The following is a 19657-nucleotide window of genomic DNA, read 5'->3' on the forward strand; positions in this document are numbered from 1 at the left end:
GCGAAAATGGCGGTGGTAACACCGATCTCAAGCCTAAACTCTCTGCTGTTATAATCAGAGCACTTTCAAAATTTTAATTTAATAACTATCACAGAACTTCTCTGACAAGGAATACTACATCTGAATAATTATTTCCATTTTGCTGCTAATCACTAGTGAGTGCAAGGGGATACAGAGCATTCCATAAATTTTTGAAAATGTGATACCTGCCAAAGTGTCTGGGGTTTTTTGTGCATTGATCTGTAGCAGGAAAAGAAAGAATTCCTTCTTGTCTAGCCCGCCAAGTGCTACTACTATATTTTTGTAACAATAACCTTACTGTAAATGAGGTTTTCATACCTCCGCACTCATAAGCAGGCAATGACCAGTGCTCTGATTTCACCAACCAGATAACTGAGATGTCACACAAGGTCTCAGAATTTGGAGTAGCTCCTAAATTTCTTGTATGATAGACTGAAATGTAAACCACTTCATACTGCTTTTCAAAAACCTCTGCCAATTATAAGTGTTTGACTAAGCTGTCTTTAAGTACTGTTTCAGACTTAGATCAACATTCCCCTTGTGGGGCAGAAATTTCAGCACCTCATTGCTGTCTTCTGAACAGCTGCGAACCACAGAACAAATGCACATTGTTTCCTCCTCTAGAGAGCCATCTGCCTGATGGATAATACCTCGTGTCTGCTACTTCTCTGAGTCCAGCGGCCAAAACCTTTGCCGTGGGTTGGAAGATCTTATCTTCATACCCCAGTGACAAGGCAGGCAGAAGAAATAAATGTTCTCACAATTAGACCATATTGAAATTTTTTCACATAAAAGGCTAGAACAAGGCTTTCCCGGTAGCTCTGCTTCTGGTATCTCAGTAATTTTAAATGTTTGAATTTAATGACACTTTAATCTTGTTTTGGTAACTATGTATGTGTGGATGTGAGGCTCCCACTCAAGACACTTTTTTTGCCTGTAGAAGTTACCAGGAAGTTCTGTCACTGCTGCCCTGAATGTCTCTCACCTATGTCTCTATTTCTTGCATACGTTTGTTCAACCTTTTGTTAAGTTGTTCAGATTAAGGTTTGTGTTTCTATCACTCTGATAGCACTTAGCACATCTAAACTGTGAAACATCAGAACTTCTCCAATATAAGCAATATATCATGCATTTATTTTCATGTATTAAAGTACATGGCAGTGAGCTCAGTTTTAAAAAATAAGATGAGCATTAACAACAGATGGCATACTCTCATAATGCTTTAATTCCTTCATGTTTTTTTTTCCTCAGTTTGGATCTTTCAGTCCAACACTTACTGTCACACTAACAGTGTGTAGTGCTGTGTCTCAGGATGGGAGCTGTATTATTTTAATAATACTCGTAAGTACTGTATCATGCAATCACTGTAGACCGAAGAGCTTTTGAACAAAGAATTCTCTCTTTGTGCAACAGTTAGAAAAATAAAGATTGTTGTTGTAGGTGGAGTTTGGGGATGTTCCCATATTATAGGTACAGAATACTAATATTACTGATGGGGTTGCCAAACTGAAATGTAAAGAAAGTCACCTTTCTTCTCCATAAATTATTTTCATTAAAAACCACGCTGAACATGTTTTTTACAAATACTTTGCTGCTCCAAAAACGTTTCAGATTTCTAGGTGCCAGGTAGGGGGCACTTCATGCCAGAGAGATTTTTAAACTGGAGTCTTATAGACAGTAATTAGTTAACATCTTTTTAATAATGAATTAATGGGCAGTAAAAGCATTGTAATTCCAGTATGTACAGAACCTTGTATTCAAAGGCAGAGGTTCAGTGAGAGTTGTTCTGCGACCTTTGTGGTGCCAGTAAAGGTTGGGTTCAGTGCAGGCAACGTCCAATCAGTCTTTCAAGGTTAACTACACATGCCAGGCTGGGAAATGAAACAATTACTAACAAATTTTATAGGTATATTCTGTCAAATTTAAAAGGCAATCAGAAGTCTAAATGAAAATTATGCCTGAGGAAAGCAAAAAAAAAAAAAAAAGAAAGAAAGAAGGAAAGAAATGAGGAAGGGCTTTTTTTTTTTTTGCTTTCAGTCTTCATTCTGAACTAGGCACTGAAAATATTGGTGAAACTAAAAAAGGCATGTGGGAGACACTCCACACTGTTGGAGGGAAAAACCCACAATGGAAAGGGCAGGAGTGCTCGGGAAGGATGACATCAGTAATCATCTGGGCAACACTGGCACAGTGAGTGTGAATGATTCATTATACTGTAATTAACTTTTAATTAACTTTACCCTGCTTTCCTTATTTTAGAAAATTAAATAAACTTCATTTTATGGTACTCGCTAAACCAATGAGCAGAAGCTAGAGTTCTGCTCTAATTAAACTAAGCAATATGGCAAAACTGTGTGTAAAGCATAATGAAGAAATGTTTCTTTGCAACTGGAGCCATTTCTTATGTTTTGTAACACTTTCATTGATATTTTTTCAAATATTTCCCATTAGCTGCAATACACTGAAGTCCCACAAAATATTTTTTCATAGTCTTGCATTTTTCAGGATAAACAGCAAAGGTGTTTCTTACATAACTAAACGATTTCCCAAAATACAAGGTCTATTCATTTTTCATTCCCCTCTCCCCCATGTAATTGTAAACACACTCAAAGAAATAATAACAACCAGAACATAAAGTTGAAAAGAGCAAATCTAAAGTTGCTGTTTAAAAGGTTTGGGAGTAAAAAAAATCTCATATTGCTGTTAGCAAATTAAGGAAAATTATATTTCTGCCTGTTTGTGGCCTGATTCTCAGTCAACAAATTTCACCCAGTGGATCCTTTGAGATCCTTCAAAATTGTGTTTTTGCATCTGGGAGCAAAATGGGCTAGAGTCTTCGGTTGAAATCCTGTCACATTGGAGTCAGCGGAATTTTGCCATTGACTTCAACTCTAAGTGAGCAGGGATACAAGCTATTAAAACAGATTGAAACATGATCTTTTCCCACTTTAAGAAAAAATCTCCTTAATTAGAAATCAATTTTGTTTCACTGAATGTATTCAGTTTTGAAAATGTCACTGAATGACTGCATACAGGGTGAAGTTCCCAAAGAGAAGTTGAGACTAGCCTCTAGCCTGCATCAAGATCAGCACTCAGCTTTGGCTGTCCCAAAAAACCTCCCCATCTCTAAGCTTGTGAATATTTTTGAAAACTCTGTCCTTTTTTTTCTGCCTCAAAATCTCAAATAAATGAAAATAAAAATAAATTCTTAGGAATAAGATAATCCCTGTTTTCAGGCCAGGTCTACCATCTAGATTTCTACAGACTATCATCTGAATCTACTTTGCTGTATGTTAAGTAAAGATCTAGCTGTCTAGCTATGCCTGTGAAAGTGAAACCTTTGCTATATCTGTTTTGCAACTGGTGGTGGGAGAAAGTCCTTTCCTTTTCTTATTGATTTTCCTACTCCACCCGTGTGCAGGACTGCTTCTTGCTCCAGTTACCTATAACAAATCAGCACTGCGGTGTGCCTGGATTCCTTCTCTGCTCTTCCCATCTGCCTGCCATGCTGGTCCTCTCTGCAGGCATAATTGTAATGAAATTATATAGCCTGTTTCATATGCCTGGGCAAAGTAGATAATCTTCTGATCTCAAATCCAACTAAGACAGAGGTAGGAGGAGTACAAGGGAAGAAGAGAATATTAAAAATTGGGGAAGGAAGGCAAAGTAGTAAAGTCAGAGCAATTCAGAGGAAGAAAATGGCGTTCGAAAGAAGCAATGGGAACAGGAAGAAAACATACTTATTTCTGTGGAGTATGAGCTGACCCATAAGAGAAGCGGATGCTCAAATAGCAGGTGGAACACAGACATAGGGGAGAGAAAGAGAAATTCTTGCTGATGGTGAAGTCCTTGGTTTTCATTTCATTTGCAAGGAAAAAGATGGCAATGATATGTGAAAGAAAAGGCACAAGTCATTGGTGACCTGCTGCTTATTTTTTCAACATCTTCACTCGCTATCAGCTACTCGAGGAAGGGAAAATCACACCATTCAACAAGTGAAATAAAAAAGTTCAATCTGACATCTGTATTATAACTGTTCAGTGATGACATTTGCAGTGAGATAAAAAAGCAAATGCACTTTAGTAACATGCTTTTATTTACAAATTAAAAAAAAATAATGAAAACAGCCCTTTCTACATGTTTACCTATATATTCTTTCTTCTCCTTGGGGATGTTGGGCTTGAATTTCTATTTATCAGCTCTGCATTTCTTTCTGTATTACTCTGATGTATAGATTAACCTGTCAGACCTAACCCAAAGGCCTTGACCTCTACCCTTCTTTAGGTACTTCTTCAGGATTTTCTTCTGCAATGGAATCTACACAAAATCTGTGGTGGAGAGGTTGTGGTGCAGTTAGGGAGAGCTAATTTTAATTAATTAATCAATTAATTAATGCTTTGGAACATTCGAGTTCTATAATGGCTCCCTAAGTAACCTCATTATCTTATTTTCATTACCCTCCTCTTGTCTATTCCCTTCTTTCTTTTTGTGTCAGACTTGCTTGCTGCATCTTGTTTTAAATTAGATTCTTCAGGGCAGGGACACTGTCAGACCTGGTTTGTACGGTAGCAGGCGTGTTTGGGCCTCATCCTGAATGGAGCTTTTGGACACAACTGTAATTAATTATCATTTACAGCTGAGCCATGGTGATGTTAAATGCCTTGTTCAAGGTGTCAAAGCAAGTCAGCAGCACAGTTGCAAATGAAACCCAGATGGCATCTTTCTCTGCTCTAACTGCAAGACCACTGCTTGTTCTGTGGGACTGCTATGCTGAAATAAATGTTCAAAGATATTACAAAATTTTCCCAAGAAGAAGGACGGTATTTTTGATTTCCCCAGGCTTCTTAGAGAAAAAGGCCTCAGATACCTTTTATGTTAAAATACAGATCTCCTTTTTTAATCTATAATTTCAGAAGCCTCTGGTTGCCATAAAATGACTTCTTGCCTATTCTCAATAAAATCTCTTTGCTTTATTCTATCCAAACAAATTTCAGTACAGAGTGGAAATGCAAAAGATTTAGAAGATTGGGGAGAATGTAATATAATGATTGGGCCCTGCAGAGGGGCCTAGCAGTTGCTAGAGTAGGTATATTGTACTGTAGGGGTATCACAGGCAAGAGTGGTTGCTCGTAGATACATCTTTGCAACAATTGAGACAATAATCACTCATGCAGGACATGCCTCATTCAGGAACTGATTCTTAGCTGTTAGTCGTTTAGTTCTTTTACACCTTCAAGAGCTTAAAACTATATGATAAATATTCAGCCAAAGATAGAAATCCTCCATATTTCAGCTCTGGATTCACTGACTTATGTAGCTGAATCAGTTAAACTGTAGTCTTTCCAAACCATGGGCTACTAACTGCCATGATCAGATCTTTTTTATTGTTTCTACTGTCAACAACAAGCTCGAGACAGTGACATTGCTATAGTGTTTTTACTAATTAGTTGACAGGAGACATACTTGCCAAAGGCTTATCAACAAATAAGAATATATATGAAAATGGCTGTTGCTTATGTGCATCTGCATGAGTGAGTGTCATGCAGTGTGCTTTTTCAGAGATGGGGCAGAAATGTTCTTGGATCAAACCAGCTCTGGAAAAGAAACATTATTTAAAACAATGCTTTCAAGCCAATTTTAGGAAAACCATAAAGGCTTTATAAGAGTACCTAAGTATCAGTGGATCTTAGATTATAAAATAATAAAGAACCTATCCAAACACAAGATATCAAATCCTTGTATAAACCAGTCTGAGTCATATGAATAAAATTAATTGTGAAGCTAAAATTCAGATGCAGAAATTGTATCTAATGCCTACAATGACAATGAAAGAAATATAGACATTCAAATTTGCAGTTTAAAAAACAAAAAAAACCCAAAACCTTGCTCAGTAATTTGCAGATATCTAAACTCACCAGGTATCTCCTTTAGGGTTCTGAGGTTTCCTAGATACCAGTGTTTCTCCAGTGTGCATGCCCAGAGCCACTCTGCCCTGCACAGCTGCAACGCTCCTGCCTCCTCCCTAAGTGTTGGTCTGTCTTATCCAGCATGACATGTTCCAGTGCTAATATACCTGAAAGTTAGATAACTAAGGTGTCTAAGATAGGTATCTAAGGCTGTGGCTACACAAGTCTTTTAGTCGAAAATGGGAGTGCATTTTTGAAGATAATCTCACAGTTATCCCCACGCAGCGCACTTTGGTTGGCATCATGGGGTAGCTTTGGAGCATGTGAGCTGCATTCCATTCAAATGAAAATAAATCAGAATACGTGCTTTAGGAGTACACCTAGATTTATACATCTGAAGTTGGATGAAGTTAATGGTTTGTAAACTACAGTTTACTCTTGCCTCATCGGCTTGGAGTATGTGCATTTGAGTCTTCCGCACTTGAATGCTTAGATCTGCCAAGAATGCCTTTTTGAGCCTAATCTGACTCTTCTAATATTCTCTGACATGGTCAGGCTGCTAAAAAAATCCACTTTTTCTTTTTTCAAACACAGCTGCTACTTGCATACTAACAAAACTATTTCTGCTTTGTTTTTTTGTTTGGGGTTTGGGTGTTGGTTTTTTATTTGGTTGGGTTTTTTTCATGATAGCTGAGGGAACAGATTTCAGAAACCAGCATTCCCACTGCTATGTTTTAGCTAACTCATTACAGGAATAATGTTCTTCTAGGCAGGTTCTCCTGCTGAAACTGGAAGGAATTTACCCCGGCTATATCATGGCAATGAATACATTCCTAGTTCCAAACAAAATTAATTTCTGTTGAAAAAATCACGTCTGTCCAATAGTTAGCCTTACTGAACAGACTCCACAGCTTGACATAGATTTTTAACTTCAGTGCTGGAAACCACCAACTCTCATTGCCTTCTCAGTATTGACTCTCTCCTTGCTCTTATTTCACAGGGCCATTTCATATATTAAATTCTTTTGGTTTTCTAGTTCATTAGATAACATTTCTACTTACAGAACCTCAAACACAACCCAACTTCAACTCAGTTTTTTATGGCCCCTTTTCTTTTACTGATCACAGCCTTTTCCTAATATTCATCTAAACATCTTCAGCCTTATTTTTAGGTCATTTTTCTTTATCCTAACTATTTCTTTAACTTGTGAACACCTACATCCCTTCTTTATAATCTTTCTTTGAAGCTATTTATAGATACTGTCATGTCCTACATTAATTTTCCCTATTCTAAACTATATAAACCTAGACTCCTCATCTCTTTACTTAGATCTTTTTGTCCAGTGCAATGCTCTTGTTGTCACTGTTTGCAATATTTTTTGCATTTCACATGTAGATTTGTTTACTTTTACATTAAAATTTATGTGAAACTTCCTCTTGTTGTGGGTTGACCCTGGCTGGATGCCAGGTGCTTATCAAGCCACTTTATCACTCCCCCTCCAGGGGAGAGAAAATATAGCGAAAGGCTCGTGGGTCGAGATAAAGACAGGGATATCACTCAGCAATTACTGTCATGGACAAAACAGACTCAACTTGGGAAAATTAATTTAATTTGTTACCAATCAAATCCGAGAAGGGTAATGAGAAATTAAACCAAATCTTAAAACCACCTTCCCCCCACCCAATCCTTCTTCCCAGGCTTAACTTTACTCCCAATTTTTCTCTAACTCCTCCCCATCAGTGGTGCAGAGGGATGGGGAAAGGAGGTTGAGGTAAGTCCATCACCCGTTGTCTCTGCCGCTCCTTCCTCCTCAGGGGGAAGACTCCTCGCTGATCCCCTGCTCCACCGTGGGGTCCCTCCCACGGGATACAGTCCTTCATGAACTTCTCCAACATGAGTCGTTCCCATGGGCTGCAGTTCTTCACGAACTGCTCCAGTGTGGGTCCCTTCCAAGGGCTGCAGTCCTTCAGGCACAGACTGCTCCAGCGTGGGGCAAGTGCTGCCAGCAAACCTGCTCCAGCGCGGGCTTCCCACGGGGTCCCAGCCTGCTTCAGGCATCCCCCTGCTCTGGCGTGGGGTCCTCCCCGGGCTGCAGGTGGAGATCTGCTCCCCCGTGGACCTCCCTGGGCTGCAGGGGGACAGCCTGCCTCACCATGGTCTTCCCCACGGGCTGCAGGGGAATCTCTGCTCCGGCGCCTGGAGCACCTCCTGCCCTCCTTCTGCACTGACCTGGGGGGCTGCGGGGCTGTTGCTCTCTCATATATTCTCACTCCTCTCTCCTGGCTGCTGTTGTGCAGCAGTTTTTTCCCCTTCTTAAATACATTCTCCCAGAGGCACTACCACCGTCGCTGATGGGCTCGGCCTTGGCCAGCGGCGAGTCCGTCTCGGAGCCGGCTGGCATTGGCTCTGTCGGACATGGGGGAAGCTTCTAGCAGCTTCTCACAGAAACCACCCCTGTAGCACCCCTCCCCCTACTGAAACCATGCCATGCAAACCCAATACACTTCTCAACCATTTTTAAAAAAATTTAAATCGTTTTGGATTTCAATGCTCCATCTCATAGGCTAATACTTATCTGAAAGACCACAGAGAATGGAAAAACCTAGATGGTATATATATAATACTCCTTCCAATCCTTAAGTGATTTCCAGAAAGTTACAAACAGGTAAATCTGTCCATAGATCATGGTAATTTGATTCTAGTATTTTTTTACCTAGATTTCTGAGGAATGGATGTTATCCCATCAGGTTCCACATGTCTGCACTCCTGTGTCTGTCTGCTCCTCTCCAGTAATTCTCTAATCTGCTGGCAATTTCAGTTTCAGCCACATTTGAGAAAGGAGTAGAATCCTGAGAAGTATATGATTTCTATATGATTGATGAAAATGAGTGATTGGGTAGAAAAGATGGGGAGAGTTACTAACAATATCTTCACAGAGAAGACAGCTTTACAGTAAGAGAGCACAGTTTTATTAGACACCAGAGAATCTAGTCTGCATTGGTGATTCCTCTCTCACACAGGTTCCCTAATATTCGATAAGTCAAAACCCATAAATGAAGTTTTTCCAATGCCTAATTTTCTTAATGGCAGCTCTTCCCTGTGGATTCTCTATGGCGTAATAAGGCATGAGTTCGTGCTGCAATCTTAGTATAATTCAGGTAAGAATTATCAATCAACCATAAGACACAAATCCATTTGCAATCAACCTATTTATTAATTCTTTTGATGCTTGTTGTATGTATTTGTCACCCTTGTTCTCTCTTAGATTTGCTACTTTTCAGACAGCTGTCATCTACTCCTTTTTTGTAGTCTCCTTTGATTGATGACTATATTCACTCTCCCCTCAAAGGAAACTTTGCTTCAGACACATTGGCCCTACATTTTCCGTGTTGTGCTGACATTTGGAACAGACTTCAACTGTTTGCTCCTGTTTGGTATCATGTCTGTTCCAGCTCCCCAGTTCATGCCCCACTTGTTGTTCCACACTAATTAGCACAAGAAGTGCTCACTAAAATTAAAGAGGTATTTGCTTTGTAAAGAAGCTGGACACTTATGCTACTTCAAACCTGACTGTTGCTCACCTTCCGCCTTTAGTTTCCACTTTTGGGTGTGCTAGATATAATTTAAATCCTTTTTGCAAGTAGATACAGTCCCTCCTGCTTTGATGTGGAAACTGCTTTTTCCATGATGGAAATTGCAGTGTGAGTTAAACAGCCAAACCCTCTGCATTGGATGGCAAATGGGATTGCTGAAAATTTTCATGTTTGGAGCTAGACTGGCCAATGAAAATAACTCAAGACATGTGTTTTGGCTTAAGTCAACACTCTCTCAGGGACTCAGAGCTAGATTCACCAAAGGACACTGGCACTGACTGCCACTGTAGGTACCTAACTCCAGGTTGAATTCTCAGATTGCTTGCTAAGGTTTAACACTTAAGGCTCAGGCTGCTGAGGTTATCACCTGTAAATTTCTTCATGGATCCAAGGACTGGCTGATGGATATGCTTAGGAGAACTTACATCCTGGCAATCCATTTTCCTTTTCATTTTTTTAAATTAGAAGAGCTTTCTACCCAGCGTGCTGTCTACAGTGATTTCAGCACCAGTCTGCATTAAAGCTCTGGATCCTTAACTTGGAGCCCAGTATTTCAGTATATGTAACAGAGTACTTAAAAGACTAAGAGCTGCGATGTGGAACATCAGTCTCCTGTGAGGATTTAACTCTGAGTGCTAAACAGAAAGATGCCCAAGAGTGACATCTGCGATGGCATTTGGGTACTTTCCAGACGTGAAAACATTACTGAACGATCCCCACAGGATCCTTCTATCTGTTCTTTCAGCATCCTATACATTTGCCTACATTTAGAAGTGTCTTCCTGCACATGCACTGATGGGATATGTGGAGCTTTGTTGATCAAGCTCTTCATACAGCTGCGTAGCACTTAGACATGGAGTTATGGAGCCTTACAAAACCCAAGTACCCCTATGGCCCATACCCTCTGTATAGCTACACTTTGTGTCTTCACAGCTGACACTTTGAAGGTTTTAGGTTAAGCCATACCTACCCCAGCTGCACAATGGGACTGAAAAACGGACAAAAAAATCAAACAAAAATCCATTCTTGAAACATAACAAATTATCATTACTTAAGAAAGCCATAGTAACTATTCACCTATGAGTTTAACTAGCTCATATCACAAAATAATTCAAAGTGTTTTAAACTTTAGTGAGAACTGACAGTGTCAATTGTGACTTTGTTGTTATATCAGCTGCAACGACTCAGTCTTGTTCTAGCACGTGCTCCTTCCCTTGGGTATGTCATTGTGCACCTATCCCATACCTATCCTTTATGAAGTGATTTCCCAAGTCCACATCAGGTGCCTGAATTCAGAGTTTGATGCTAAAAATAATATCCACAACCACAGGACTACTGAGGAAGAGGAGGACCAACAAACAGCAAGGGACCAAAGCTAAGCCAGCTAATAGGAAATATGGTTGTATGTGGAGTGCCACCACCCTGTCGGCTTAGGCACTGACTCCAGAGTTTATGTGAGATTGGCAGTCACAGCCTGAAGTTCTCCGCCTGCCCCAAAGCACAGTTTTCCACTGGGTGGCAAACTTACACAGCAATTTCTTGTGAGAGCAGGACTGCAGATGGTAGTACAGCCCTTAGAATTTTATGTAATCTTCCTTGCACCTGTAACATCATTTATTGCTGCTCTGATCTCACCTCCCCTCCACTGCCCATATTTTTCATAAGAAATGTCTATGGTCACTGTGCATTTTGTTATGCTCAAACATTTTCAAGGGTTTCTCTGAATTGGGCCAACAGGGAGTTTGGTGGACTCCGATTTATTATTTATTCATTAATTTTGAATTTTAAATCAGCATTATGGACCAACATATTTAGCCCATCCAAGTTAGCCACAGTTCTGCACATGGGCAGTTGTAATACTTAAGGTATAAACACTAATTTTCTGACTAACACCTAGCAGTCTAATCATTTTCAGGAGTAACAATTTTTAATAGTTCTCGGTTTGGATGTAAATGCCTAAATTCTTCATAAATCACACTTCAGGTGCTTACCTTTTTTTTTTGATCTACATGCATCAGAAACCTGATAATTCTGTCATACTTTTATTGCTGAGAGCCAATAACTTGCTTTTGAATAGGTGCTGCACTGCCCCAACATATCTGTTTTCCTGTACCTAGCCGTCTCCTTGGGAATTTGACAGATATCAGGTTACAAGCAGGGTGAGAGCATACCTCCAGTATTAGGTCCAAAAGGAACTCTTCTCTGTATTTAAAAAATACCCACTCATGGGTATCCTGGATTTCAAATTGAAATAGACGTTCAAGCAAATTGTTAGGCAGCATCAATGTTTTGTCTGAACACAGGAACACGGAATCAATACTTGGAAAATCCTCTTAGCAGAAATGTGTTTATAAGTACTTTGGTACTGCAACAGTGGGGGCAAGGGAGAAGGATTTGTTGGCGTGTCACCTTTAACTTTGAAAATATCTCTTACAACTGCATAATGGACAAGACCACTCTCTTTAATCCCTTTAAAAATTTGCCTTTGATGCCCAAGCACAATTAGCGAATCTTCTGTACTTTCCATGGCTGAGCTAACAAAGTCGTCATTAGAAATAAGATGGATTCCAGTAGTGACCACAGTGATGCTGCCTGGCACTCCTAGATAATGCTCTCCCCTGAGAAGCCTTACCCTAGTAATTATTTTCTTCTCCCTTTTGTCAACCTATTTGAAATCTATCACTTTTAATGAGTATTTATCTCCAAGTCAGTAAATCTGTATTAGGTAGCACTTTGTGTAATGTCTTATTTCAGTCCATTATCCATGGTACTCTGTCGTATCTATGCAGGCTTCGTTCCTACGACTTGTTCCATGTTGAGTGAACCCTTTGCTCATGCAGAGCCCCTTGGACTCCAGCACCATTCCATATGGACCTAAGACTCTGTCCACATGGACAAATGGTGAGATCTGGATCAGTAATTACAATATAGAAAGTGGTTAGATTTTTTTAAAGCATTGACTATTTTTAATAGGCTTACTTTTAAATATTAATTGGAATCTCCCTAAATATTTGCATATTGATTCTCTTGTATGCCTGAATATTATGCCTAGAATATATGCATCCTATTTAATTTTGTCTAATAGTAGCTAGGAAGCAGAGAAGTTATTACAGGACACATTAAGAGAGACCATTATCAAAGGTGGACAAGTCAGTGAACTGCAACTTGCAGGGTCAAGTACTGGCCCTACAATTAGAATCTGCATATTTTTACTAGTGTTAACAAAGCTTATGACTAATTTTATCCTTTCAAATTATCTAGCCCCAGTCAGAACAGGGAGCTTGTTGTTCTTGGTACAATACAGATGAGGAAACAGCCCTTCTCAACAGGCTCAAGCTCACTCACAAGTACCATGTGGTCAATTCATTAATTTGGCAGAGATGCCAGGTAGGGAAGCTCTACAGCCGAGAAAAGGCTGCCTCCTTAGAAAAAAAAGCCCTTACTGAACCAAGGCTGAAACTCTGGGACAATGACCAAGCCTTTTGATTTGTTGACAAGAACTATCTTAGCAGCTCCTGACATAAGTGGAGTTCGCTTCTGGTTTCAGTCAACAAGGAGCGTGCTCCAGGAAGGTAGTCAACTCTGGTGGTGACAAATGGAACCCATGAAGGAACACTGCAAGAATCACTGCGAGACATACACGTTCCTCCCTGCGAGGGATGGCCAGCCAAAGATCATAACCCCTGTAGATCAACAGCAGGCAGCGCAATGACCTTCAGAGTGAGGAAAAGAAAAACACGGGGGCAATGGTTTTTCATCTCTAATTGCTTAGGGCATATTTGGGAAAAGTCCATGTAAGGAAGATCATCTGTCTTCTCTGCTTTGCCATAATCCACACATGGATACAATTGTATTCACGCAGCAGGTTGCAAGAATGAGCCTGTAAATATATTTAGTAAGTTACAGGCAGACATAAACTAAAACCATGTGTATTTGCTTTTAAGGCAATCAGCTTCAGTAGTGTTGTCAGCACCTCTGAGAGCCCGCCCCAGGTGTAGACGACCTTATTCTCTATAAACACGTTCAGTGAAATAATTCTGATGTTATCCATTTATGAGGATGTTAAGAAGTATGACACCACCCAGTTCTTAGGTGTTCACTGAGGAATTTTTGGAACCCGATTACACAGCAAGTGCTTTCACTGGAAAATCTTGAAGCAATTTTTGTAGGATAAATTTAGGTGCTGTGTTATAAGTGAAGGTTTATTCATGAAGCGACACTTTCAGCTACAAGCAGTAAGCAAGTTCAAAGATTTTTCACTGCTTCAGATGTCAAAATAAAGCCTTACTAGGACAGGCACTGGCTTCCGTATGGCAGGAAACTTCATCCTGGAAAAATCAGAGCTGAGAACTAGCAAACTGGCCTCAAATCCTCAAAAGTAGTTTCGGCAACATGAAAGCCCATAGCCTTCATATGGGTTACACTTCTACAGATATCAGTAGACAACACTGAGAAAGGTTCTGGTTCATGAAGCAATCAAGGGAAAGTTTCATTTCAGGAAGGACATAGACATCTACATTTGCCAAGCAATCAAGGGAAAGTTTCATTTCAGGAAGGACATAGACATCTACATTTGCCAAAGCATTTCACAAGATCCCTTCTCACTGATAGAGGTTTATTAGTATCTAACGGCACATGTCCTTTTTTTAACAATTGTTTTTAAGCATATAATGTTCTGCAATTGCAAATGGCCCAGAGGAACCCAGATCTTGCCTGTACTAAATGGTTTGGTTATGTCTTACAAATTGACCACATATTTCATGTAGAAGGATACTTCCTCTTAAAAAGGGGAAAGACTGAACTTCATTCTCATTTTTTACTGTGGACTTATCTTTGCCACAGAAATATGTCATTACCCTTTGTCACAGGCAAAACAATCTTGACTCTGGGAATTTTAATTGATTTAATTTATTGACAAGAAACACAAACTTTGCATTATTGAATTGGATATTGAGAAAAAAGATGACATAAATAAAGAAACACTTAAGTAAACACCTTCCCTTCCCTTTCAGCAGGCTCAACTTCACTCAAACTCCCCTCCTCCTCCCTTCCCAGCCTCAGTTCCCCTTATTTTCTCCGTGCGTTACATTTAGTCTATCTCATGTAGTGAGATAGACTTGGTGAGGTGTTGAGGGGTAGAGGAGGTTGGAGGCACTGTGTGATGGCTGCTTTCAGCAGATCCTTGCTTCTAACTGATGATGCTCTGCTCCAGCATGGGTTGCCCAGGGCTGCAGTCCCTCAGGGCTGTCCCTTCCCCAGCATAGGCCACCGATAGCTGCAATGCCTCAGGGGTTTCCCTGCCATGGCATGAGTTACCTGTGGGCCTCAGTCCCTCAGAGGTGACCTTCTCTGGCACAGAGCTCCTCCTTCCAAGAGTGCACCTTGAGCTGTGTCTCCAGCAATGTCTCTTTCCATGCATCTCCTCCATTTCTTCTTCCGCACAACAGCACACGGTATTTCTTAAACATGTTTTAGCAGAGACACCATGTGCTCCCGTGACTGGCTGAATTTTTGGCATGCGATGGAGTGCTAGCACTTGTTTCGGGGCAGCTGGACCCAGCTGTGGACAGCACGAGGCAGTTTGTGGCCTACTCCCACAGAGGTCACTCTGCAGCCCCTAGTCAAAACCCTGCAACTACTGCCCAGTACTCCAATAAAGAAGGTATACATTTTTTAAAAGAACATTTTACAAAGTTAGGAAAACTTGAAGAGAAGGGGTGAGAGGAGACATGTGAAAAATGTGGAGAAAACAAGACTTTAAGGATGAGGTTTTGATCAAGGGTCTTGAAGATCAGGATGATACCAAGTAAGCACCTAAATGAAGCTCCAGTTTGGTGAACAGAAGACCTGAACCACAGTCACAGCTCAAATGATGAGCTGTGGACAAAGAAACATACAGCTAAGGATTCAATGGATTAACAGTGTGTAAGCTGAGGTTACTTGAAATTGTGGTGCACCAAACCATTATTCTTTATTTCCAGCCTCCTTGGTGCTATGCATTTCACTCCACAGATGAAGGGTTACATTCTCAAGAAGGGCTTAACACTGTGACATCCAATTTTCAAACAAAATGCCAGCCAGTTACCTCTCCTTATTCCCCAAGCCACGTTACGCTGTATGCCAATGGAAGAAAACTGAACCAGAAGCTAGACGGTAGGAAACAAGTGAGAAGAGTAGTGGAGCTGAAGGGATTTTCCTTTTTTATAAGATGTCTGTTTGCTCACAACTTTCTTAGCTGTGAACTGTCTCCTGCAGTGAAGTACTTAAATGATGTAATTTCTTTTTCACAAAAAGATAAAAGAACATAAACAAAATACAAGGACCCAGTTTAGTATCACTCGATGATGAGGGCGTGCAGCCAAGAGACCTGTTCTCAAAACCTTATTTCATCTGAGCTTACATTCTTCATGAAAGACATAACCACAAGGCTATCTGCAAGTCAGAAGTTCACATCTCACCCTATCACTTGCAGTTGCTCTTCTATTAAAAATATCAAGATGGGGGATTAGATAAGAGAGAATATTTTTAAAGTCAGTATCATCCCTTGGTTAGGGTACTCTTCCACTTCAGGAAAGATCTCATGTTAAATCACAGCTTGTAGAAGGTAAAGGAGGAAGAAGAATTTAAATACTTGCCTGATTTAAATCTATACTTTGCAATCTCTCATTGAAGGGGAAGGAGAATCTCACTGCCTTTTGTCGGATAGACATGCTCTGAAAATGGTTATTGTGATGGATCTGTCAAGTAAAAAAGGTGGAGGAGCACATGATTTGTGAATCTCCTGTGAACCTAAGCATGAATTGGAGCTTCAGGAAATTCAGCACTGCCTAGGCAAAAGACGTTTTGCTCATACACACTTATCGAAACTTGGATACCTAAAGGGCTTCACTGGAGAAAACTTAGTCTGTCATAGACACCTGCTGAATTGAGGGAATTTTAAGTGCTAATGATGACCAAGTATTAAACTACATGCCTAGAGACTCATTAAGGCCTCTAAATCACTCTTGCAAATCTACCCCAAAGTGCTAGGTACAACAGGCAGCCATAACGTACAAGTAAAATCGAGTTTTTAAGGGAGCTAGTATATAGACAGAAAAGGGATTACTTAGTGAAGAAGACAGATCGAGTGAACGATTGAATGACATTTACTAAACAGGAGAGGAAAGTGATAGGGAAAAGGGACAGCTGTAATGAACACAAACATGTAGTAGATAGAGGAATGGTGTGCTAGATTTAAAGGACATCTGGTGTAAGGGACAGCTGAAGTGTATGAGTGACATGCCCTAGATATAAGGTTGGAAGTGCTGTGCATGAATGACAGCTGGCTTAGCTATCATGGGTGACATGTCCTCCACAGAGGAATAGAGTGCTGGATACAAGTGACAGCTAGTGTGTACTTTATGAGTGAAATATCTTTGTTACAGCAGGCAAATATGAGGAAAAATTAGCTGGAGTGCCTGAGCAACATGCTCCTGACCAAAGAAGGAAAAGTTAGATGCAACACAAAGCTGCAATGCCTAGGTAACGTGACCTAGAAGGGGAAGAGAACAGTAAGTGGGACAAGTGCAATAGGACCAGATTGGATTAAATAACCCTGGTGGGAAGGAGATGTCATAAGTGTAATATATGACTGGAGTGTTCAACTGATACGCCACTGGCTGAAAGTTCTGTCTGTGGTACTGGCAGCTGGCTGTGGCCAACATTATGTAGCCATAGTCCTTGATCTTTCTGGCATTTCCCTGAAGTGGGTCAAATTTTCTGTGTAGACCATCAAGGGGATTTGTACAATAAACACATTAGTAGACTGTTCCTGCTGGCATCATAAGGAGAGCATTTTTAATAGTGTCATTGTATTTTGTCCTTATTTAGACAATTAACGTAAAATGTCACTGAGACATGCTGAAGTGGTCCACTCTGCACTTTTTGTAAGTCATCTCTCAACTGATTTTTTTTTTTTTTAATGGGTGATATGGTACTACAAAGGTAGATCTGTGAAGACACTAGTTTTCAGTCTTTGGGGATTTTTCATATCAATTCCCTCACTCAACAGCAGACTTCTGAAGACGCCTACATACTCTCTAGCTGCTATGTGATCGTGAGGCAGGAAACCCTGGTCATAATCAGAGTTACTGGAAAACAATCCTTATTTTTCTGAGACACTCTCTTTCTCTCTCTCTTTACGTGTCTGTCCAGTCTGTATAAGCCCACAGGTACTTAAGTTCTCTGGTGGTATATTTTATATATCCATATATCCAAGATTGCATACATATGTACAGGTTTTTGTGTATCATTACTGCAACAGTCATGATAAACTATAGGACAATTTGCCATACTGTGAATTATTATAGATTATCACAATCAGCAAAAGATGTTACAAGTTCAAAAATCATCAGTCAAGGATCCAGACTCATGAGCTAGGCTTAAAATTTGTGGGATGTAAACAACAAACAAATACAAAATGAGGCTACTTTTCATTCATCCAGCTGTGAGGGTATTCTCAGGCTTGCAGTCTTCATGCTGCCTTCTACCCTGTAAGGACTAGAAACTTTTTTCCTTTTAATGAAAACACTAAGCCCCAGTGAATTGCATGACTTCAGGAGCCAGGGATTAAGAAAAATATGAGATATCATGAGACGTACAATAAAATCCCTATGATAGAATCACCTTAACTGGCAATAGTGAGGTGGAAGGCCAACTTTAATTTAACCTTGGAGTGTGATGCAACACAGTCCCACAATGCAGGTCACATCTGTGAGGCAGAACCTAGCTCTCAAGGATACTCAAGTTCTCTTTTATTGAATATTCTTCATAAGTATATTGCAGCTTTGGCCTCTGTGCAGACTTATGAAAACAAATACTGTGAAGTATAACATTGTAGAGTGCTGTGTAGGAACAGACAGGTTTTTAAATGCTTAATCAACCAGTCTATCCACACAAATTTCACCCAACACTGTTACTGGTGACCATCTTATACACTTATTAAAAGAATGATGCTTGTTCTTACAGCTTGGAATAGCTTTTATCTTGAACTGAATAGACTCTTTGAATCTAAGGCTCAGGTGTAGCGGAGTAAATGAAGGCCTGCCTGTTTTCTCCCAAGTGGACAGGAAATGGCCAGATCCTGGGCTGCCTGCCTACATCCACATATTTGGTGATCAGAATAGCTAAGTAAGAATGAAGCGGTAGTGGCTTTTTGTTGGCATAGTTATCAAAGGGCTCTTTGGAGCTGAAAGACGCCTGCGAGCAGCAGGATGTGCTCCACAGCTGCCAGGCAGGTAAGCATGCAACGGGCTTGTATTTAGTAATGGGTAGCACCAATTTATCTGTAAACCTCAAGCTCTCCAGGGGCTCTGGGCAGTGGAAGCTTGCAGTGCATCATGCTTCTTTGAATTTCTAAAGCAAACAATAATCAGCCTGAGTGGTAAGAAAGCCCAGCAGAAAAGCTGCCATTCTAAATGTGAAGATAAAAAACCATGGGTATAAATGAGGCAATGCAGGGAAGGAAATACATTTTACTGAGACCTAAACAAACCTACAAGTCCAGTTTAGGAAATGAGAAAGAAGCCAGCTGTCTTTCAGTTTGCTCAGGGCACTTGGACGGGGCCAGTCCGTCAAAGTCGTATAGGTGTACAGATACAGGATCTGAAGAAAAGCCACTTAGGTTACCGAGTTGTGTCTTCTATCTGACAACAAGCATATCGGGTAGTTGTGTTTCATTAATTTCTCAAAACACATCTTGAAACAGGATAGGGATTTTTACTCCCAAATGTGATACTGGGAAGCTGTTCTACGATCTCATTCTTCTTCTGGTTTGGCTTTTTTTTTTTCTCCTTTCGAGCCTGAGTTTGTTCCTGAAATCTTTATACCCAGGTATTGTTGTGCTGACATTTAGTTCTCTTCTTCCTTCCCAAAGCTGCTCCCAACATGCATTTACATCCTCCTTCAATTTTATTTTGTCAGATTATGCCAGCTAAATTCTTTTCATCTCCGCTGGTAACAGAGACCCTCCTCATCCTTGATCTTTCTATTGACCCTTTTCTGCTTTTTCCAATTTGTATGGATCTCTGCAAAACAACAGTGACCAAAACTATGTATTGAGCCATCCTACAATCACCATTGGAGTTTCACTCTCACAGC

This window comes from Aquila chrysaetos, chromosome 5 (genome assembly GCF_900496995.4).
Source record: "Aquila chrysaetos chrysaetos chromosome 5, bAquChr1.4, whole genome shotgun sequence".
NCBI lineage: Eukaryota > Metazoa > Chordata > Aves > Accipitriformes > Accipitridae > Aquila > Aquila chrysaetos.